The sequence below is a fragment of the Siphateles boraxobius genome, unplaced genomic scaffold, assembly GCF_051911475.1.
Source record: "Siphateles boraxobius isolate OS27281-9 unplaced genomic scaffold, OSU_SipBor_1 63, whole genome shotgun sequence".
In the NCBI taxonomy this organism is placed as follows: Eukaryota; Metazoa; Chordata; class Actinopteri; order Cypriniformes; family Leuciscidae; genus Siphateles; species Siphateles boraxobius.
In genome coordinates this window covers 2,412,999-2,428,410 of record NW_027509190.1, presented here as the reverse complement: position 1 = coordinate 2,428,410, position 15,412 = coordinate 2,412,999, and the positions used below count along the sequence as shown (strand labels likewise).

Genomic DNA, 15,412 nt, shown 5'->3' with positions numbered 1-15,412 from the left:
CGTAGTGTAGTGGTTATCACGTTCGCTTTACACCCGAAAGGTGCTCAGTTCAAAACTGGGCGGAAACAAGTGGATGCATTTTAAATATAAATGCTACAAAACCCTTACTTTTGAGACAGGTGAAGGCCATCGTACCAAGGAGCTGTAGGCAGACTGCAATGCCGAATGACACTAGGTGGGTGCCGTCCAAATCAAGTTTCCGTAGTGTAGTGGTTATCACGTTTGCTTTTCCCCATTCATTTAAGTTGCCATTGTCAGCACCGACACTTCGAGGTCCGCGTGCTCGAAATGGACGACACAAGCTGCTTATTCAGTGGTGCCGTGTCACTTTTCCAAAATCGCATATAAAGAGGCCAAGATTAGCATATATTACCATAGGCTCTCTGTGGACGCCTCTGGGGGTGCCATTGCACCACGTGGGAGTCCACCAAGTGCTTTTGGGGTACACCAACTACCTACTCTTCACCATAGTCCTCCTCAGTACCACAAAGTGCCTATTTTGACCCCTAACCACCTATTTTCTTCTTCATTGCCACGAAGTGCCTATGGGGTCCCCTAACCACCTAAACTTCACCATAGTCTTCCTCAGTACCACGAAGTGCCTATTTGGACCCCTAACCACCTATTTTCTTCTTCATTGCCACGAAGTGCCTATGGGGTCCCCTAACCACCTAAACTTCACCATAGTCTTCCTCAGTACCACGAAGTGCCAATTTTGACCCCTAACCACCTATTTTCTTCTTCATTGCCACGAAGTGCCTATGGGGTCCCCTAACCACCTAAACTTCTCCATAGTCTTCCTCAGTACCACGAAGTGCCTATTTTGACCCCTAACCACCTATTTTCTTCTTCATTGCCACGAAGTGCCTATGGGGTCCCCTAACCACCTAAACTTCACCATAGTCTTCCTCAGTACCACGAAGTGCCTATTTTGACCCCTAACCACCTATTTTCTTCTCCATTGCCACGAAGTGCCTGTGGGGTCCCCTAACCACCTAAACTTCACCATAGTCATCCTCAGTACCACAAAGTGCCTATTTTGACCCCTAACCACCTGTTTTTTGTCTCAATTCACTGTGTCTCTAACTCTGAGCCGAAAAGTCACAGGGCCTCGAAATTTGGCGTGAGGGTAGCCCAGCGGGCCCCGGGGCGAGATCCTTAGTTTCAAGGTTCTACGTGGTTCCCAAGTGTGCGTTTCGGTGGTTCGGCCTGATCCACACATGGTTCAGCTTTCTACATCCCCCAGGGTCTTTCTGGGCCCCAGTGACAGTAGGCAGATTAAGTTTGGGGCCGCCAGGGCCCCCGGGGGCCAAACGGCAAAGCGTCCCACTTACAACTTATCCCATTGATTTTCATAGGTGTTCTGTGGACATTGGGCAACAAGTATTTTTTTTGTGTGACTAGACGTTCCCCTCTCTGTGTGCTTTCCGGGGCCGAGTGACGCAGCTTTCCAAGAAGTTTCGGGCCCCTAGCACCTCCAGGGGCCGAACGAGGTTCAGTGACACGTGCAACTTATTCAATGCGATTTCACAGGTACTTGGTGGACGGTGGTCCGATTCTAGATCACGGGTTTGGTGGTTCTAGATCGGTTCCAAGTATGTGTTTCAGCAAAACGGTTCGAAGGAAACGCCCGATCGGCCCGAAACTGACGTATGCGTCCCGTCACGGGCCCCTGGGACGGGTTCTAGAGTTCCGCGTCCAAAGCTGCTCGTTTGGCCAAAAAACACCCCCTTGACCTGGAAGCGCCTGTGAAGTTTGAACTGAACAAGTTGCACGTGGGCGGCCGGAAATACAGGGCTCGAAAGGTCGCACCGCCTCCAAATTCGCCGCCCTGGTAGTCGAGGGGCCCCCGGTTCTAGATCCCGGATCGCAGGGTTCTAGATCGGTTCCAAGTGTATAATTTTTTTGTGCAAAAATCTCCTCGCTTTGGTTCTACTGAGCATATTTCTTTCTGTGTGTGCAAGAGGGCTGCCATTAATTGGACCATGTGCTCGGTGAAGGGTGGACAGAAAGGTCCGATCGGCCCGAAACTGACACGTACGTCCCGTCACGGGCCCCTGGGACGGGTTCTAGAGTTCCGCGTCCCTCTGACCTTTTTTCGCGCTAATTGGCCACCAACAGCCCCATGGAATAAGTTGCACGTGGGACGTCAAAAAAACAGGGGCCAAAAGGGGTCGAAAGGTCGCAGCGGCCCCAAACTCGACGCGGTGGGTGTTCGGGGGCCCCCGGTTCTAGATCCCGGGTTTGGTGGTTCTAGATCGGTTCCGAGTGTGTTTTCAGTTTGACCCTTCAAGAGGGAATGCCAGTCTATGAGCTGACTATGAGTGCAAGTGGCATTTGAAGAGAAACTTGAACAAATGTGGAGAAAAAATTAGCCCTGAGCTCTAGAGACTCGTCCACCTGCTATGTCGTTCGGGGGCCCGAGGGGCCCCGGCACGCAGTGTTTGGGGCCCGTGGGACCTCCGGGGGCCGTACAGGGGCCACTGACACGTGTGACTTATCCCATTCATTTCCACAGGTGTTTGGTGGACGTGTTTCAGAAAGGTCCGATCGGCCCGAAACTGACGTATGCGTCCCGTCACGGGCCCCTGGGACGGGTTCTAGAGTTCCGCGTCCCTCTGACCTTTTTTCGCGCTAATTGGCCACCAACAGCCCCAGGGAATAAGTTGCACGTGGGACGTCAAATAAACAGGGGCCAAAAGGGGTCGAAAGGTCGCAGCGGCCCCAAATTCGGCACGGCGGTAGTCCGGGGGCCCCCGGGTCTAGATCACGAGTTTGGTGGTTCTAGATGGGTTCTAAGTATGTGTTTCAGCAAAACGGTTCGAAGGAAACGCCCGATCGGCCCGAAACTGACATATGCGTCCCTTCACGGGCCCCGGGGACGGGTTCTAGAGTTCCGTGCCCAAAACTGCTCATTTGGCCGAAAAAAGCCCCCCTTGACCTGGAAGCGACTGTGAAGTTTAAACTGAATAAGTTGCACGTGGGAGGGCGGAAATACAGGGGTCGAAAGGTCGCACCGCCTCCAAATTCGCCGCCCTGGTAGTCGAGGGGCCCCCGGTTCTAGATCCCGGATCGCAGGGTTCTAGATCGGTTCCAAGTGTATCATTTTTTTGTTCAAAAATCTCCTCACTTTTGGTTCTACTGAGCATATGTCTTTCTGTGTGTGCAAGAGGGCTGCCATTAATTGGACCATGTGCTCGGTGAAGGGTGGACAGAAAGGTCCGATCGGCCCGAAACTGACGTATGCGTCTCGTTACGGGCCCCTGGGACGGGTTCTAGAGTTCCGCGTCCCTCTGAACTTTTTTCACGCTAATTGGCCACCAACAGCCCCATGGAATAAGTTGCACGTGGGACGTCAAAAAAACAGGGGCCAAAAGGGGTCGAAAGGTCGCAGCGGCCCCAAATTCGGCACGGCTGTGGTCCGGGGGCCCCCGGTTCTAGATCACGGGCTTGGTGGTTCTAGATCGGTTCTAAGTATGTGTTTCAGCCAAACGCTTTGAAGGAAACGCCCGATCGGCCCGAAACCGACACGTGGGTCTCGTCACGGGCCCCGGGGACGGGTTCTAGAGTTCTGCGTCCCTCTGACCTTTTTTCACGCTAATTGGCCACCAACAGCCCCATGGAATAAGTTGCACATAAGTTGGAACAAGTAGGCCGTCTAATCCTAACTGCTGAATTAACCCTTGCAGACACATGCTCCCATAGAGATCAATGGGAGACAGAGAGGTGCATAAAAAATAGCTAAAAATAAACTTGGCATGTCTCGACCTAGCCCGCTCTGTCTGTCGCAGAGGGCCACGTGACGCAACTTTTTGTAGAGTTTGGGGCCCCTCGGACCCCCGGGGGCCGCGCGGGAGCCACTGACACGTGCAACTTATCCCATTCATTTTCATAGGCGTTTGGTGGACATCCCCACGCAACGGTCCCAATAGCTCCGAATGGCTCCGATTTGAAATCTGTGGCCCCTCAGGGTCCCCTCAGACGGTCCGCAAAGACTGGGGTCCGTAGTACCCCGTTAAGTTCGTTACAGTTAAAAACAGCATTCCATCTGTAACCTATTTGACGGGTGCCCTAAATGCTGTCCGTGGACAGTCCATTTTTAGGCTAATTATGCATAATTATTAGCTTTAATGTACATCAGTGTGTTGTATTGTGTCCCCTGTGTGGTGTACAGTAGGTTTCACCTCATAAAACCACTGTAATTATGAAATATGACCTGTTAATGCATTGACCACGGACAGCCTATTTGGACCCCGTCAAATAAGTTGCAGGTGGGACTTCACCACATGTGATAAAATCGCCTAATCATTACGGGGATTCATCCGCTGAAAATGTCTAAGTTAAAAACAGCATCCCACCTGTAGCTTATTCGAAAGGGTCCAAATAGGCTGTTCATGGACAGTCCATATTTAGGCTAATTATGCATAATTAATAGCTTTAATGTACATCAGTGTGCTGTATTGTGTCCCCGGTGTGGTTTACAGTAGGTTTGACGACATAAAACCATTGTAATTATGAGATATGACCTATTAATGCATTGACCACGGACAGCCTATTTGGACCCCGTCAAATAAGTTACAGGTGGGCCCTGTTTCAGGTTTCAGCTCCAAATTGTGTCCAGAGGCTGAGATCTGGACGTCCCACCTGCAACTTATCCCATTCAAAAATTTAGGCTGTTCGTGGACAGTGGAATTTCGGGGTTCTGAAGGCTGCTAATTGCTCAGGGGGGCCCAAAGATGAACTTAAAATTGATATTTAATCATTTTTATGCATTTTTATCAATCATGACAACAAAATATAAAAAAGATCCCACCTGTAACTTATTTGACAGGGTCCAAATAGGCTGTTCGTGGACAGTCCATATTTAGGCTAATTATGCATAATTAATAGCTTTAATGTACATAGGTGTGTCGTATTGTGTCCCCAGTGTGTTGTACAGCAGGTTTCACCTAATAAAACCACTGTAATTATGAAATATGACCTATTAATGCATTGACCACGTACAGCCTATTTGGACCCCGTCAAATAAGTTACAGGTATACTTTGCCCACTTGTAACTTATTTGACAGGGTCCAAATAGGCTGTCTGTGGACCGTCCATTTTTAGGCTACAGTGGGCCCTTAATTTGCCCACCTGTAACTTATTTGACAGGGTCCAAATAGGCTGTCTGTGGACAGTCCATTTGTAGGCTACAGTGGGCCCTTAATTTGCCCACCTGTAACTTATTTGACAGGGTCCAATTAGGCTATTCGTGGACAGTCCATTTTTAGGCTACAGTGGGCCCTTAATTTGCCCACCTGTAACTTATTTGACAGGGTCCAAATAGGCTGTCTGTGGACAGTCCATATTTAGGCTAATTATGCATAATTAATAGCTTTAATGTACATCAGTGTGTTGTATTGTGTCCCCAGTGTGGTGTACAGTAGGTTTCACCTAATAAAACCACTGTAATTATGAAATATGACCTATTAATGCATTGACCACGGACAGCCTATTTGGACCCCGTCAAATAAGTTACAGGTGGGCCCTTACTTTGCCCACCTGCAACTTATTTGACAGGGTCCAAATAGGCTGTTCGTGGACAGTCCATTTTTAGGCTAATTATGCATAATTGATAGCTTTAATGTACATCAGTGTGTAGTATTGTGGCCCCTGTGTGGTGTACATTAGGTTTCACCTAATAAAACCACTGTAATTATGAAATATGACCTATTAATGCATTGACCACGCTCAGCCTATTTGGACCCCGTCAAATAAGTTACAGGTGGTTCCTTACTTTGCCCACCTGCAACTTATTTGACAGGGTCCAAATAGGCTGTTCGTGGACAGTCCATTTTTAGGCTAATTATGCATAATTGATAGCTTTAATGTACATCAGTGTGTTGTATTGTGGCCCCTGTGTGGTGTACAGTAGGTTTCACCTAATAAAACCACTGTAATTATGAAATATGACCTATTAATGCATTGACCACGGACAGCCTATTTGGACCCTGTCAAATAAGTTACAGGTGGGCCCTTACTTTGCCGACCTGTAACTTATTTGACAGAGTTCAAATAGGCTGTCCATGGACATGCCATTTTAAGTCTAATAATGTATAGTTCTTCTGATGGGACACATAGGCCATTCGTGGCCACACAGGCGGTCAGTGGGACGAATAGGCTGTCCGTGGTCACTGGGCGGGGCCACGGGCCGTCACTTAAATTGGCCGTGGACAGACGGGCCGTTCGTGGTCAAACAGGCTGTCAGTGGGACGAATAGGCTGTCCGTGGTCACTGGGCGGGGCCACGGGCCGTCACTTAGATTGGCCGTGGACAGACGGGCCGTTCGTGGTCAAACAGGCTGTCAGTGGGACGAATAGGCTGTCCGTGGTCACTGGGCAGGGACACGGGCCGTCACTTAGATTAGCCGTGGACAGACGGGCCGTTCGTGGTCAAACAGGCTGTCAGTGGGACGAATAGGCTGTCCGTAGTCACTGGGCGGGGCCACGGGCCGTCACTTAGATTGGCCGTGGACGGACGGGCCGTTCGTGGTCACATAGGCTGTCAGTGGGACGAATAGGCTGTCCGTGGTCACTGGGCGGTCGGTGGGATGAATAGGCCGTTCGTGGTCACATAGGTGGTCAGTGGGATGAATAGGCTGTTCGTGGTCACACAGGCGGTTAGGGGGACGAATAGGCTGTTCGTGTCAGTGGGCGTGGCCAGGGGCCGTCACTTAGGTTTGCCGTGGGCGAAATGGCCGTTCGTGGTCACACAGGCGGTTAGGGGGACGAATAGGCTGTTCGTGTCAGTGGGCGGGGCCAGGGGCCGTCACCCAGGTTGGCCGTGGGCGAAAAGGCCGTTCGTGGTCACACAGGCGGTCGGTGGGACGAATAGGCTGTTCGTGTCAGTGGGCGTGGCCAGGGGGCTGTTCGCAGGTCACAGGTGGGACGGACGGGCGCTCCGTGGTCGGTGGGTGCGGTCAGGGAATTTCGCGAAAGGGCGGTCAGGGGGACGCGCGTGCGCTCCGTGGACGCCCGCCCGCAACCTGTTCGGCGCGTGTCGAATCGACTGAGGGCGGTCGGCGAGTCGCCCCCCTGTGGCCGATGCCCGGATCGCGGGCGAGGGGGCCGGATTTCGTCGGCACCGTCGGCCGGTCCCCGAAAAATCACCTAGGGGGCGACGCGCGGGGGTCCCCTTCCCTAACCCGGTGGCCTAAAGGGCGAAAGTTCCTAGGTTCGAAACCGAGCAGAAACAGTGGTTGGATTCTGACAGAAAATGTAAACTGTTTGCCACACTAGGTGGGTGAAGCGCTCATTTCCTTTATATCAGTGGTCTCAAACTCAATTCCTGGAGGGCCACAGCTCTGCACAGTTTAGCTCCAACCAGCTCAAACTCACACCTGCAAGGAAGTTTCTAGCAATCCTGAAGACCTTGATTAGCTGAATCAGGTGTGCTTGATTAGGGTTGGAGCAAAACTGTGCAGAGCTCTGGCCCTCCAGGAATTGAGTTTGAGACCACTGCTTTATATGCTTTTTAATAAGCGTGCACCTAAAGATTTATGTCTGCATCCTGAAGATGTGTTTCCGTAGTGAAGTGGTTATCACGTTCGCCTCACACGCGAAAGGTCCCCAGTTCGAAACTGGGCGGAAACTGTGGGTGGTTTTTGCAAAAATTTCGTATGCGATTTTCTGTTGAGCAGGTCAGTACACTTGCAGGGATGTTTGTGGTTTAATCTCTTTAGAAAAGGACAAAAATAAAACAAATGACCATTGAGGTTTCCTGTACAGTAATATAAAATGTTCGGTCTGCCAACAAAATTAGCAGCATTTTGCCATGTTAAAAACACTGGGCAGTCTATAGTTTCAGTCGCTTTTGAACAAGCGTACGCTAGAAGCAGTGGGACTGACGTCCAAATCAAGTTTCTGTAGTGCAGTGGTTATCACGTTCGCTTTACACGCAAAGGTCTTCAGTTCAAAACTGGGTGGAAACAAGTGGAGGCATGTTAAATATAAATGCTGCAATTCGATACAAAACCCTTACTTTTAAGACAGGTGAAGGCCATCGTACCCAGGAGCTGTAGGCAGACTGCCATGCCGAATGACCTCTGTTCTGTTGTTTGTGGAATTCACAGACTGTCACACTGCTTGCAGAGTAGATTATGGGAAGGAGCCATCTTCTAAAAAGCACATGTACCTCATCAATAGGTTTCTGTAGTGTAGTGTTCATCACGTTCGCCTAACACGCAAAAGGTCCTCTGTTCGAAACCGAGCAGAAACAGTGGTTGGATTCTGACAGAAAATTTAAACTTTTTGCCACGCTAGTAGCAGCGCTCCTTTCCTTTATATGCCTTTTAATAAGCGTGCACCTAAAGATTTATGTCTGCAACCTGAAGGTGTGTTTCCGTAGTGTAGTGGTTATCACGTTCGCCTTACACTCGAAAGGTCCCCAGTTCGAAACTGGGCGGAAACTGTGTGTGGTTTTCGCTTGATCAGGTCAGTACACTTGCAGGGATGCAGGCACATTTTCTGTCAAAAATAAAACAAATGACCGTTGAGGTTTCCTGTACAGTAATAAAAAATGTTTGGTCTGCCAACAAAATTAGCAGCTTTTTGCCATGTTTAAAACACTGGGCAGTCTATAGTTTCAGTCGTTTTTGAACAAGCGTACCCTAGAAGAGGTGGGACTGACATCCACATCAAGTTTCCGTAGTGTAGTGGTTATCACGTTCGCTTTACACGCGACAGGTCCTCAGTTCAAAACTGGGTGGAAACAAGTGGAGGCATGTTAAATATAAATGCTGCAATTCGCTACATAACCCTTGTGAAGGCCATCGTACCAAGGAACTGTAGGCAGATTGCCATGCCGAATAACCTCTGTTCTGTTGTTGTGGAATTTACAGACTGTCACACTGCTTGCAGGGCAGATTATGGGAAGGAGCCATCTTCTAAAAAGCACATCCCTCTCAACATTAGGTTTCTGTAGTGTAGTGGTCATCACATTCGCCCAACACGTGAAAGCGTAGCGGAAACTCAAATCAACGAAACACCTTTTACAAACCAATCGCAAAGGTTTTATCAAAAGGTGTAATCAGGTAATGGCAATCCGCGAGCTACCTAATATCGTTTAATATGAGGTGTCTTTCAAGGCATAATATCTTAGTAAACCGTAGGGCTCGTTTTATGAAAGCTTGACTTGAAAGTCAATCAGACCCTTTATCAAATGCGTCATTAAATGTGTACGAATCTATAAAGTGATACGAGATCACATAGAGACCAGATACACAATGGTTCACGAACCGTTGAAATTTAAAACAATTTCGAAACAGCTATGACGCGTAACGAAGCCCAGTTTAATAAAATCACGTGACCTTAGCAGTGATACACTCCGAATGATTTGAGACGAATGATTCACCCTGGTGTCAGAGCTTCACGAAGCACGTCTCATAAGAGGGTTAAACCACCCTCTTCTCTCTCTCTTTCTCTCTCTCGACCCCTTCCTCTTGGTTTCACTTTCAGATTGAAACCCAGATACTTTGGGTTTTTATTTGTGTTTCTTTTATTTTTACTTAAATCTACCCCTATTTTATTTTGTGTATTTACACCTGTTGAGCCTGAATAGTCCTATTCAGTTAAATTGAATTTAATTAAATTGGGAATTTAATTAAATCAATTTGCTTAGTCAAGTTCCCCTCTAGTTACCAGAGCTATGAGAACACACAATGTTTACATACATTTTTTTTATTTATTTTTATTTTATTTCAATTTAGTTATTTACGTTTGTTTCAGCCTGAATTCTTATATTCAGCTAAAGAAAAAAAGAAGGGCTTAACTAAATTTGAAATTTAATTAAATTACTTGATACGCTTCCCTTTCCTTTTAGTTTTCTTAGAGCTATAAGGACGTTCTAACTTTACCTTTACCTTATTTTAGATCACTAGTCACTATCCTCATCTTCTCTCTCTCTATAGGATTACAATATCTAGCGACTGTTGTTTCCATAGCGAGTTACACACGTCATTAATATCCTACTTCCTGTCTGTGTTTTACCCATCCTCACTCCTTAGCACCAAGCTAAGTACATGAAGTACGGCTAAACACAAACGCACAGTAGGCCCCAGACAGAACTGGAAACACTTCCCATTGTTTCTTCTTCTTCTTTTGGACCTTGAGATGTCTGATGTGTCCCTGGTAGCTTAGTCTAACAGCAGCATAACCCATAAGTGACTCCTGTTTACCTATGTCTCCTAGCTAAACCTAAATAGGTAAAACACTCCTTTCTTCCTCTTCTTTTCTGGTTTCATCCCATTGTTTTATTTTGGTTTTGCTCTATCTGTTACTCTCGTAGCACAACATGTGAGAAGAACCATCAGCATTTTTGAGTAATAGGTTATGACATGTAAGAGCCCAGTCATCAGTCGATGCTGCTTAAAGCACGTCAACTAAGATACTCAAAACTTTTTTTTTTTTGTTGTGTGTGCTCACCAACACTAAATTTTAGCTGCTCCACATAGCCATTCTCCCACACAGATAGCTCACCACCTCTGTAGAAACTTGCATTTGCCTTTGCCATTTCTCTCTCGTGTTCCCACAAGTGTTCCAGTAGGCCTCAGACACCCAGCTCTGCCACCAGGACCACCTGAAGACCCGGCAGAGCAGTGTCATGGACATCCTTCAGCCTGAAGCAGGCAACGACCTGCCACGGCAGAGGAAGGAACAGTTAGGCAACAATGAAAGCAGACGTCTGACACCCAGCCTGAGCCACCAAGAGCTGACCAGCATTATCTTCTCCTTGGCCATGCTCCCGCAGGCCTCAAACAGGAGGTAAATGAACTAACGCTGCCAGCCACAGGACTCCACAGAGAACGAACCCTGCTCAACGGGAGAAGGCACAGGACAGATGCAAGGACCCTGACAGAGCAGAGCAACTGAAAGAGATCATCAGTTTTCAGGCGGACGACAGCTCTGAGCACCTGCAAACCGACGGGTAAAGAACTGTTTCACTCAAAGAACTTAAAGAAATGGTTGAACTCAAAGAGAGCTAAAGCCATCAATGTGCAGCGGAAGTCCGAACACTGACTTAGCGATGCTGTAACATTATTGACGCACTCCATGTGGTCCAAAGAGAGCTGCAACAGTCCAACCCACTGCAAATGGACCACACAAGAAAGATGGACCCTGCTGACCTTCACATTAGCAGCGTAAGCTTCCCCAGCCCTGCACAAAGGGGGGGAGGAGCCAAAGCCCTCGGCTTAACACTTCACCAGACAGTGTCCTGAGAGCCCCTGCAGCTGCAGGAGGAAAAGGTAACTCAGACAATCCCTGAAATGGCACATGAAGTGACACTCAACAATCTCAAGTGAAAGGTCAGAGACATCCCTGCCAATCCACGAGACATTGATTTTCACCTGCAGTCTGCACCTGCAGCCGGTGTGGCACACCGAGACAGACTCCATCTGATCTAGACACATCTAGCCCAGCTGGGCCCTGCCCAAACACCAAGCAGGACAGACCTAGAAGGGCCTGTGCTACCACCACCGACTCCGAACGAGTTTTCTGTGGAACTTACAACGAACCTGTGACGGAGGAGGACACCAGCTTCAAGAAACTTTTCCTCCAAAACCAGTTAGTCACCATATTTTCACCTGCCCCCACGCAATGCCCACTCAACGATGCGTGACCTGATGCAGAAGGCCTCTAACACAGAAGGCCTCCCCAGAAAAGGTTCCTAAGACCCCATTGATTCTGAACTGCAAAGCCAGAAGGCACACAGCATGAAAACAATGCAAGACTCTGCTAAAAAGTCCCTGGTCAACATAGGACATAAAACTTTTAAAGTAGATGAAAATGTGTGCTCAAAGAGCAGCAAGACTCTGCATTAGTAAAAGTAGAATTTTACTGATATAAAGGAAATCTTGAATGGACGTGTAAGCCTCACCTGCCAACAGACTATGCACGACTCTTTTGAAACAAACATTTGCTACATGCTGGTTGAATTGGCACTGCTACACATTAGTTTCCATGACAATGAAGGGTTACAGGAAAACTAGCATGACCTATAGCCCCTTCGTAACTACTGTTATCCTAAAAAAGTGCTTATTTGATCATTCCGATCCAAACGGGACATGATATGCGATACACATTTTGATCACTAGCTGCTGGCTTGTCTAAATGCAGATAAAACGATAGCTGGAATTGACATCTCTACTTAAAATAATAATAATAAAAAATAAAAAAAAAGGGGTCTTAACTGGTATCGGTAATTTCAGCATTAAAGCGTAAGTCTGTTTGACAAAGGAATCTCATCTCAGCGGCATGCAAACTGTACCGGTATTTATTAGTCTGCTTTGGTTGAAGGAATCCAAATTGCAGTATTGCTTAATCTGTTTCTGACGAAGGAATCTCAGTACAGTGTTATATACACGTAGACTTGGGTGATGCTCCCCTTTCTACAAAGTAAAGACCTTACAAATTATTGTTAGGTTGATGTAAATTCACCTAAATTTTGGCTGCATCTACAAGCAGAGAGCTACCTAGCGATCAAAACTGTTTACTCGCTGAAAAGTCAGTATTTATGCACGAGATGGACGTAACTATATAGGCTTAGACAAGCTTTGACTTACAGCAAATCTATTTCCTTACTCTGTAAACAAATAGAATAAGTTGCGTACAGTAAAGAGAAGAGTTCCATGAGTAAAATTTGCAAATGCCAAACCACATTTGCATTTTACTGAATGTAACATCAAGTTCTTGAAAGATTTAAAGTATAGGCGCCCCCTTTTAACCCGTTTAAACATGCATAACTCATTTAAAATGTGCGGACATTCTTCATGGACTGTTGAATTGTTCTTACATGCACTGGTTCCCATGACAACGACTTGTCACAGGAAGTGCTAACTCGTGACGTCATCTTGTAAACAAACCAGCCTAGGTGGCTAAGCTAACTTAACCTAGTGTCCATCCAGTTTAGGCTAAGCTAAGCTAACCTAGCATCCATCCAGCTTAGGCTAAGCTACATAATAACTTCTACAGTTAGCGGTTAGCATCATTTACTTGAAGCCTTAATTACAGCTTTTATGTATACAGCGCAAAGTATTCTAAAATACTTTCTTTAACCCCATTTAGGGTTTCTAATTTTTCTCTTTCCTTACTTTCAATTCTTCTCAGCTGAATTTCACCTTCACTAGTTTAGGCATAGTCCTTGCTGAGCGCTGTAGGCTAAATTTGCAGATGCCCTGTCAATTAAACCCAAGTTTAATTACATGTAAGCTGTGTAGCTAGAGAAGAATTCTTATAGTTATGAGAATTTTCATCAGCATGTTGACTAAACCTTTGGAGGGACACACACGGTGTGGTCTTAAACACGCAACAGCTGTGACCCACTATGGAGTTTTGGTCCAGGCAAATCTAAAGGTTAGTCACTAGTGCTATTGATTACTCTCAATTTCAGATCATTCCGGCTGTTTTTATCACTTACTTAAGTCCTTTTTATTTTTATTTTACTTCGATAATAATAGCAGTCAGCTATTCACTTGTCTATACTGTCATGTATATGATTTATTTCCATTTCTTCTCTTGTTCAAATGTGGTTCCATTTCCCATAGGGCCCAGAAAGGAACCAGAGACACCTTTATTTGTGATTTTGTTTATTTTCAACAAGTGCACTAATTTTTATGACCCTGCAACACAAGTAACTTCAACGATTACTAGGGCATAACTATAGTCCCGAGGATTGATAATAAGCATAATTTGAATAGGAAAGCTGTCCTTTTTCCTCCTATTCTTCACTTCGTCAAGCCGTAGTGAACCACCAGTTAAGTCCAGAGAAATATTTTAGTCATAAGAACCATCTTAAGTCATTTATTTCATCTCGGCTATGCCCTTTCCAGGAAATACTCTCGGAACCACACAAGTCTTAGCCTCCTAACATTCACAGCTAAGATGATAAGGATACAATACACACTTCACTAGCTAGCTACACATGAAATACCTAGCTTTATGCTACATATCTAGCGAACCCATTAAACCGTGGCTCTGAACTTTCTAGGGTCATGCATTAGTCTCTCACCACAGGTGTGCCAAAATGTTGCAGATCCTCTGCTTAACCTGACCTTAACCGGTTAGGAGAACGAAAAGACTGACAAGCCATCGCGAGGAACACTGTTCCACCCATGGCTGCTGACATCCGACGGCACCGGAGCCAACGGAACTGCACCATGAGAGAAGAGGACAAACGACCCATGCCCCAAGCCAGAGTTACAGCCACACCGGGGTGATCAAGATTCTCATCTCCTTACCCCACCTTATGGGTATAAAACAGAAGGTAAACAACCTCACATAATAGATCACAGCGTCCCACAAGGAGCGGACCTGTGCCCAAAGCCTTACAGACCAGCTAGACACTGAGGTTCGAACCAGATTCAATGCAGCTGGACTGAGCATGCCCAGGACCAGCACAGAACTGTCACCATGGCAACAACCCAGGTACCAGCCAAGCCCCTTGGAGAAGCCATGGAGGACAGCACCCTGCAAACACCACAGGAAGACCACGGCTGTCAACGACAGCATCCTCTTCCATACCCTTCACACAGGTGTCAATCTGAGGCTCCGCAAGGACAGCTGGACGCACCTGCCTCAGAGTTACTGGAGCCGCTGACACACGCAAAATAGCTCCCTGCACAGGACTCACCCGAGGAGTCCTGTAAGGTACAAGCTTCCGACTCCTTGCCCACCCCAGCTTAGGCAAGCTTGCGTCGGAACCACCATAAGGACAGAACAACACTTCAATCCTTCAGACCTCTCGTGACTGAGAGGCTAACAACCACCTTCTGACCTCCGGCCACCAGCACCATGTCAGCTTGAAAACCTCTCTATGCTACATAGAGGCCTAACCACTTCCTGCAACCACAAGGAAACACCTGCCCCAAAACTAATGAACTTCAGAATGTCCCAACACCTGCTGCCTCAACACCTGCTGCAGAGACCTGGACTTGGCTACTGTCCACATCACCAGCCGTGGAACGACCACCGCTCCAGAAGACACGAGCAACCAGAGGCCACCATGGCCTTCCAGCCTTCTATGACAAGTGTGTGTCCGATCTCTCTGCACTTCCAACTTCGCTCGTGGTTGTCCTTGAGGGGGGACAACAACGATCGAGAGGGGGGATCTGTAGGGTATGGACCAATCAGACACATACTAATTATTCATTATATACAAAGGTTTATGAAACTCCTCACACAGCCCAAATGAACAAACACAAGGGCAGAAACAGTGTCATGTTACAGGGCATGACAAGGAGATTTTACGACCTCCGAGGAATGTGGCCACATACTCAAGAGAGAGACTATGAAACAGAAACCCTCTTTAAAACAGACTTTGCTGCATTAATCATAGACTAACTGATCTATAAATGAACATGCATAAAACTGTGAAAGAA

General features: G+C 47.1%; 2 non-coding genes across 2 annotated transcripts; both read left to right on the top strand.

Moving 5' to 3' along the window:
* Window positions 1-7,558: 7,558 nt before the first annotated feature.
* On the top strand, window positions 7,559-7,631 carry trnav-cac (transfer RNA valine (anticodon CAC)). The gene has a single exon. It is a non-coding gene; the product is annotated as a tRNA-Val (tRNA).
* A 744-nt stretch (window positions 7,632-8,375) lies between these two features.
* trnav-uac (transfer RNA valine (anticodon UAC)) lies at window positions 8,376-8,448 on the top strand. Its single transcript has one exon. It is a non-coding gene; the product is annotated as a tRNA-Val (tRNA).
* The last annotated feature ends 6,964 nt before the right edge of the window (window positions 8,449-15,412 follow it).